The 8,795-nt window shown below is 34.6% G+C and overlaps 1 long non-coding RNA gene across 1 annotated transcript; it reads left to right on the top strand.

The window, feature by feature from the left end:
• Window positions 1-3,475: 3,475 nt before the first annotated feature.
• LOC114285023 (uncharacterized) lies at window positions 3,476-6,777 on the top strand. The gene is made up of 2 exons (XR_014329230.1): window positions 3,476-6,304; window positions 6,454-6,777. It is a non-coding gene; the product is annotated as an uncharacterized LOC114285023 (long non-coding RNA).
• The last annotated feature ends 2,018 nt before the right edge of the window (window positions 6,778-8,795 follow it).

Genomic DNA, 8,795 nt, shown 5'->3' with positions numbered 1-8,795 from the left:
TCTTTTGATTTCAATCTTTTCGGCGCACTACTTTCGGCCTCGTGGTGGGCTCGTTTTGATCTCTCTCCATGTGTTGTGTCAAAGCAAAGTGTCTGCCCTTGAACAATGGCGATGTTCTTTGGGCTCTGGATCCTTCGTGTGATACGTCCTTCGGGACTCTTCTCGTCTCGGCTCCTCTCGTCTGCCTTCCCTGGAAGGTCGGTGAGAGTGCCTTCCGCTCCTGGTGTGCTGAGGGACTTCGAGGATTGTTGTTCTTCCTCCATTCTGGGCATTGGTTGCTGGCATCGGTGTGTCCTGTAGCAGGTATGGTTGCTGCATGACATTATTTTGCATCATGAAGTTGACGACCGACTGTAGGTCTGCCAACTTGTTTGCCAAGTCCTTTACTTCCTCATCCCTCCGTAGGCACCTATCCCTCCATACCTGAAGGTTATCTTCGTTATAGTACTGGCCTTGGTCTGTCTTCTTTGAAGTGTTGCCCTCCTGGCCGACATCTTTTTTGACGTAGCCTTGGTCATGAGTTTCTGCATTGTGGTTGTCTCCTTCAACATCAAGGTCAATTGGTCTGCCACTCCCAGTAGGAGTGTCGCCCCCAATGTTTTCCTTCTGTCCGTTACTGGCCATCTATTCTTCTAAGATTCCCACAGACGGCGCCAAATTGTGTGGGTAATTTTCTGACCACACTGCCCGCCTAGTAATCAGCTAGAGAGCACCGGCAGAATAGATGGCTTCAGCAAACCTGTAACAGAAAGAAAAAGCTCCGGCGGTGGCTCTTCCACCCGGGGGCACTCCGACGATCAAGTCAGTATATCTCTCAAAGATAATCAAGTGCTAAACTCACAAGCTTGAGTATAAAACTGTGTACCTTAGACCCACGGGGGTGCCTCTCTTTTTATAGTTTACTCAATCCAAGTCCTACTAGAAGCCTAACTTCTATGGACTCCAATTCAATACTGACTTTGGACTCTTCAGGAGATAAAGATAAACTCCCTAAGAGTTTTATCCTTATCTTTAGCAAAGTCTTCTTCTTTACTCTAGGACTCTTGTCCCTTATCCGCTTATCTCGGATTCCGATATCTTCGGAGATCACCTCGGCCTTGCCTAGGTAACCTCGGCATAACTACCAGGACACGTGGCACCTCGGATGACACGTCGGCGCCACCATGCCACGTGTTGGTATTCAGAAAATACATCCCCACAGTAACTATCATCAAGTATGAACCACACAAGAAAATAGCTAGAAGTTAAAAGAATAACAATCCAATAGCGTGACTGGTGAATGGAGTGGATGCTGGTTGTAGTGTGAGTGACAGGAGGAGAAAGAAAATGAGAGAACAGAAACTAAAACAAAAAAAAAAATAAATGGAAAAAGGGTAAATATGTCATTAACCTCTTAAGTTTTATCTCACACATTCAATTTAGTGGGTGTGTAACAGAATCTGTTAATTTTAACAGAATTTGTTTGTTTTACATTTTAGTCCAAATTACAAGGGGGTCATATGTACATTTTTAAATTTCAAGAAGACAATATGTTTTCATACTATATCATAAGGAGGTAAAATGTAATTAACCCTAAATAAAAATATTGCTGCTTCTTTTTTGCTTGTCCTTGTAGAACATCCCTCCCAAATTTCGTTCAATGATGTGAAATCCAAGTCAACATGTTGTGTTTGAAAATTGGTTCTCGAATTTGGGAGCTGGCATTTCAAGACTACCAGTTTATCTTTTTGCTTTTGAGCATGAGCTAGCAGCCATAGTCTTTGGCCTTTGGATATGGTCTACAACCCCATGAGTTTCTATCCATGTTGTTTAAGAAAATATAGCTTTGTGTTGACTGAAAAAACTCTACCAAATGCAATCATATTTTCTCTTTTTCTTTTTCCACTCGTGTTGACTTTTACCATGTTCGATTTGCTGTTTTGGTATCTACTACTTTCATGGATTTGTACTTCTTTACTTTAAGCCTATGTTTGCATGAAGCATTTTTAACAAGAAATAGTTCATACTTTACTATTGGCTTTCCTACAAGTGAACATTAGAGTACACAGGTAATTTCTGAAAACTTGTAGAATCTCAACAATTCAATTTTTTTTTTTATTTCTTATTATGGGCATGGCTATGCACTACAAGAAAATATATTTTTTGCAACCATTTTTACCAACTAAAAATATTTTGGACCCCAAAAGTTGTGGAATTGGTGACCAAAAATTACGTTAGTCGGCAAAAGTATAATATTTAGCAACTAAATTTTTTTAGTGGGGGTATATTGATTATTGGCGACTAAAAAAAATTTAGTCGATAAAAATGTCACAATTGGTGACTAAAAAAAATTTGTCGCTAAATTTGCCACAATTGGCGACTAAAAAAATACTTTAGTCGTTGTATAGTTAGTTTTGGCTACTAAATTTATTTAGTCGCTGAATGAAAAACAAAAATTTACATTTTATCTTTAAAAACCAAAAGTTTGGTCGCCAAATATTTATTTTCAGCGACTAAAAAATATTTTAGTCGCTATATAGTTAGTTTTGGCAACTAAAATTATTTAGTCGCCGAATGAAAAATAAAAATTTACTTTTTATCTTTGGCGACCAAAGGTTTGGTCGCCAAAAATTCATTTTCAACGACTCAAAAATATTTTAGTCGTTGTATAGTTAGTTTTGGCAACTAAAATTATTTAGTCGCCGAAAGAAAAATAAAAATTTACTTTTTATCTTTGGCGACCAAAAGTTTAGTCTACAAAAAGTTATTTTTAGTGACTAAAAAATATTTTAGTCTCTGTATAGATAGTTTTGGCTACTAAAATTATTTAGTCACCAAATGAAAAACAAAAATTTACTTTTTATCTTTGGTGACCAAAAGTTTGGTCGCCAAATATTTATTTTCAGCGACTAAAAAATATTTTTGTCGCTGTATAATTAGTTTTGACAGCTTAAATTATTTAGTCGCTGAATGAAAAATAAAAAATTACTTTTTATCTTTAGCGACCAAAAGTTTGGTCGCCAAAAATTTATTTTCAACGACTAAATAAATTTTAGTCATCATATACTAACTTTTGCCGACTAAAAGAGATTCAGTCGCCAAATATCTAGTATAATTTGATTTTAATATTTGGTGACTACCTCATTTGGTCAGAAAATATACATTTGTGGCGACCAAAACACATTTAGTCAGTATTTATTTTATTTTGATGATTAATTGAGTTTTAGTCGTCAAAAATAATGTTTTGGACTATAAAAAGTAAAATTGGTCCCTAAATGTGCAATCTTTAACTATTAAAAATAATTTAATCGGTATTTATTTAATTTTTAACTATTAAATTTTGGTCGCTAATTATAATTAAAAATTTTGGAGGCTGGACTTCAAATTTGGAGGGATTTTGGAGGGATTTCAAACATGCAAATGAGTTAGGGCTTAGAAACAAAAGTTTCTCTCACTATGTGACTCTCTGTCTCTCTCGCATCTGCCCTCCTCCGATTCTCTCTCTCTCTCTCTCCCCTCAATTCCCTGTCGCAGACCCAACCCCGAACCCCCTATTACTGTCTTCATTTTCTCTCTTCCTCACTCCCTCTCTCCGCCATTCCAATCTTCATCAACAGTGGTAGCCCCAAACTTCTTATTTCAGCCATAGGGGAGATTTCGAAAGGAGCCACTACAAAAAGGGAGATTTCACTAGACCACCACCGTCTCCAGGGAGATCGGTACTCGGTCATCGTCAATATTCAAGGAGATCCGAAACAGGTATTTTAATTAGTTAAGTTCTTCATTTTTCCCCCCTGAATCAGATCAATCTCTCTCTGCCTGTGTATTTTGATTGTTTGGTTCAATTCCATAGATGTGACAAAAAGTTAGGTTTTATGTATGAGTAACCTAATATATACACATATAGATATAGATATATATATATATATATATATGTATTGTGGAGAATATGTATGCATATATTTCTATATATACACGTATAGATATAGATATAGATATATTTCTGTACTGTGGGGAATATGTATTTATGAGCTCTCTATGCATTTGCACATTGTACAAACTCTCAGTTTGTCTAATATACATATTTCATCTTTTTGACTGATCTTGATTACCTTGATTGTGGATGAATTTGACGTGTGTGTGTACAATCTGTTTCCAAATGTTATAGATTGCCTAATTTTCAGATTGCAGTTACCAGTGGACTGAAAACACAGCTTTCTAATAGAGCAGAGAACCTTTTAGTGTTTTACCCTATTCAAACAAAATATCTATCAACTTTTTTTTCTCTGTAATTTCCATCTACATTTTCATGTTTACTTTGAGCTTACCTGAGCACAAATTTACATTGGTGAATAATCTTCCAAGTTTTTTGAATTAAGATGTATAAAGAAGCATTGAACTTTTAAAGTTTGATGAAGAATTTGGTTGATTCTTAATTTGTTGAAAGATAATTCTTTGTTGATTTAAGAGTAATGCTATTTGGGCCAAAAGTCAGTGAACTTACAATAGTATTTATGTTATACATTTTATATTCTTATATTCTTAAGCTGCCAAAGCCATGTATGGTCTATCCATGTTCCATGAAGGGGTAGACATGTACCTCAATTTGACACAATTTTGTGAATACTTTGGCTGCATTTTTTTTTTTTTTTGTAATAGATACTCTGGCTGCATTTTAAAATTTTAATTTAATTTAATTTGTTTTTATTTTTTATTTTTTTATACTTTGACTGCATTTGTTCAAGCTATTGCAGTACACAACAAGATAGGTACAAAAATGGAAGAAGAATTGGGGTAACGAATTTCCTAATATCCTAAGGTGATTACCATACATTACATGCATTAAACCCCCAACTTCTTGTATAAATTTCAGGTGGATTATGAAGTTAATATATGTATTGGCAAATTGGAAACTTTAGACCGTTGTGGTAAAGTACATTTCATGTCTAATCTTTCCATGCTGTTGCAGTGGTCTCCATATTCAACAGAAGTAGAACTTCTGCAACAAGTAAGCCTTTGCTTTGTTGTTATTTGTTTATTTATGTTAGCATACCATAAAGAATTGCACTCGATAGGAAATTTTGATAACCGCTTACTAAGCAAGACAATATTTTTCTGTACAATATGCCCCAAAACAAGAGCCCCTATACACTTAGGGAGAGAAATCACATCCCAATTAATCAAATGGTTCTTTTCACTTCACCACTTCCTTCCCACTGCATCCCACAAAAAATCCCTCATCAATTTCTCAATTTTATTTGCTGCACTCACTGGAACTCTAAATAGCAACATATAATTAAATTGGTGTTCTAGACTAAAGTTTGTCATATGATCTTATGGATTAAATCTTTATTTATTAAAAAAAAGAAAAGGAAAGATATCACTTGAAAGTTCTTTTTCTGGTCTTTCAACAGCTCCATGGGGAAAGGACTTCTCTTTTGTAATATTCAATTAACGGAACAAGAGATTCGTAGTGAACTTGATACAAGCTTTAACTGGCAATGCACTAGACCAAACAACCTTGCAGTCACAAAAGCACATGTGCACATGCAAGAGACTGAGACTTTGTAGTTGTACGAGACCAATCGAGACTAATGTTTTGGCAAGAGAGTGAAGATTAATGGACAAAGTCAATGAAGTTGATTCCTTGATGCGGGCCTTATGGCCTTTGAACTAGGAGTGATATGGGACTATAATTGAATCTTCAAATTCAGCTGTTGATCTCTCTATTTGTCTTTATATTTTTGGTGACTTAAGTTCTTCTTGGCCATTTGATCAAATCCAAAACTTTGTTCTGAAAAGATTTGAGGAGTTGCCATGGACATGGAACTTTTATTGAGAAACATGACAGCAACCATTGCAATGCATTGTAATGGCAAATGTAAAGACAAATGGAATATATTGTGTACATACGTAAATGCAATGCATGTGCATGTGTGCCTCTTGATTTTGACATTGATTTTATGGAATATAGTGTAAGACAATTCCTTGGATGGTTCTGCTGTATTGGTAGCATAAATATTTAATTTAATTAATTTATTTATTTTTTGATAACTAGGTATCCGGTCCAGCTTATGCACTCCTCAACTAATCTCGGGGCCTTGAAGTTAATGGCCAGGCAAAATATTAAATAGCTATCATTTCTTTTGATTACTCAGCATTGGCTGTTGACAAGGAGGTGTTGTCTCATGATGCTTTAACTTCAACCAACTTTCCTCGATTATTGTTCTTTAATCAATCTGATGTTAATAAATTTTATATTTAATTGCAGTTGCAGCCAGACAGTGAAAATGCAGATGATTGTATCTAATGCAAAGCTTTCTGTGTGAGTTCCTTATTTATCAAAAATAGTTGTATAATTGTATTAATCGCTTCTACAAAAATTATCCGAAAGAAAAATATGTGAACAGTGCATAAGTTTGTGCCATTCATTCCATTATGATTTTTTTACCTTTCCATCCTCGTATTGTATAGGCATTTTGAAGCAGTTGAAGCAAGATTTCTTCGTGCATCATTTAGTGCATTCGTGGATGTTCTTACGCTAGCCACAAAAACAGTTGAAGAATTTGGTTAAGGAATGGAATTATGATGCCCTTTGTAGTACAGTCTGATTATTGAAGTTGGTTTTTCTAGCTATTCAGTTGTAATGTAACTTTATTTAGCACTTTTCATATCATTTTTGGTTGCCCATTCTTTTTCTTTTTCCTTTTTTTTTACAAAGGGTTGTACCTTAAATTTCATTAACTTTTTTAGTCATTGTTGTTGAATGGAAGGGTTGTGTTTACTGTTTATGATTCACTTGATTTTGTTGGTTTGAATGATTCTTGCAAAGTATAGGTTATATTGAATGGTTTGGATGGATTATTATATATCATACAGGTCAAATAAAATTCTTTTTATATTTTATTTCTATTTTGATAGACAAAAAAAATTGAATTCGCGACCAAAATTTGGTTTGGTTTTTCTTCTTTTGGCAACCAAGTGATTAGTTAGTGTTTCACTATTCACATTTAGTGACCAAAATGTTGGTAGGAGGAAAGGGTGCATTTGACGACTAAATAATTGGTCGGTAAACTTATTAATTTTGGCAACCAAAGTGATTGGTCGAGAATAGGTCTATTGCCGACTAAAGTTTTAGTCACGCAAACATTACTTTTGGCGACTAACATTTTTGGTCGGGGAATGTGACAATTTGCGACTAACATATTTAGTCGGAAAAATATCACTTTTGGCAAAAATGGATTAGTCGTGGTAATTATATATTTAGCGACCAAAAATTTAGTTGGTAAATAGAACTTTTTCCCGACTAAAAAATTTTTTAGTCGCTAATTTTCCCGACCCTCAATTGACAATCAAAACAATTAGTTGCGGATAACTTTTGCCGACCAAAAATGACCTTTTGCCGACTAAATTTTTGGTCGGCAAAAGTGTGATTTCCTATAGTGACGTCACTAGTAATATGAAAGTCAAATGTCAAATAACAAGCTGGGGATGCTAAAAAACACATATAATTATGATATTTATTAGAGTAAATTATATTGGCCTTGCATGAAATTTAGAGAAAATCAGTAAAATCTATAGTTTTAGTATAATTATAATTTTTTTTATAATAATGTTAAAAAAAATTAAAACTAATGTAATTGATGTAAAAATATAAAAGTAAACAAAAATAAAATATGTAACGACATCATTTTTAGTCATATGTTTAACGAACTACGCTCTCTACTATTCTCACATCACCCAAATTGTGGTTGTACCAAATCGTGATATTTGGTAGTCTAGGAGTGTGGTCTCATAGTGTTCTATGATAATATGATTGGTAGAGAAAGTAGAGTATTAATTATTTGTATTAGATGATTGAGAAATATGAGGAGACATAATGAATGATGATTGATGAGGGAGTATGGCCACATGATACTTCGAGATTATTGTATAATTTTCCACCAATCACAATACTCTCCATAACTTCTTGAGATGAAATAGTTGACTCCACTCCCTCCACCAATCACAATCACCCAACACCAAATTGACATGGCTCCCTGTAACGCCCTCAAAATAATAACAACAAACCCATCAGATAAGACATGAATTTACATTTAAACTAACCGCATTCCTTTCATTCATTAGAATTCCAAGACATAGGTATTACATGTTTAACCTCATAACAAAATGCCCTACGGGCTTACAGCTTTCCAAGTTAACACTTGGTTACAACAAAGAGTTCTAACTCGTTTACACATTAAGCCCTTGGCTTGAAATTACATGTAATACATCAAAGTAAAACGACAAAACTATGCCCGCCACAAGCCTCCCAGCTATGTCCTTGGAGGTGGCATGCTTCCTGTACCTGAAAATGATATTCCCATATAGGGTGAGCCACAGCCCAGTAGAAATACACTAAACCAACCATGGATAATGACTAAAACATTAGCAATTGATAATTGGTCAACACTGATACAATCACATAAATTACATATTTATGTCAACGACTTACAAGTCCCAATTACTTTTCATTTTCCCTTTTTCAACAGATAAGCTTGCTAGCTCTACCATCATTTCTACAGATATGTATAAAAACTATATCTCACATTCAGATAAGCATAAAAGCTATATCCACATTCTCAACAGATATGTATATCAACAATATCCACAGATAAGCATACAAGCTGTATCCACACTCTACAACAGATATGTATATCAACAATATCCACAGATAAGCATACAAGCTGTATCCACACTTCACAAAGATAAGCATATGAGCTCTATCTTCACTTCTCTAGACAAGCATATGAGCTCTGTCTACGGAGTTCATCCCC

This window comes from Camellia sinensis, chromosome 5 (genome assembly GCF_055761805.1).
Source record: "Camellia sinensis isolate YWXY chromosome 5, ASM5576180v1, whole genome shotgun sequence".
In the NCBI taxonomy this organism is placed as follows: Eukaryota; Viridiplantae; Streptophyta; class Magnoliopsida; order Ericales; family Theaceae; genus Camellia; species Camellia sinensis.
Note: the sequence above shows the minus strand (reverse complement) of the source record. Positions and strands in the feature narration are given on the sequence as shown.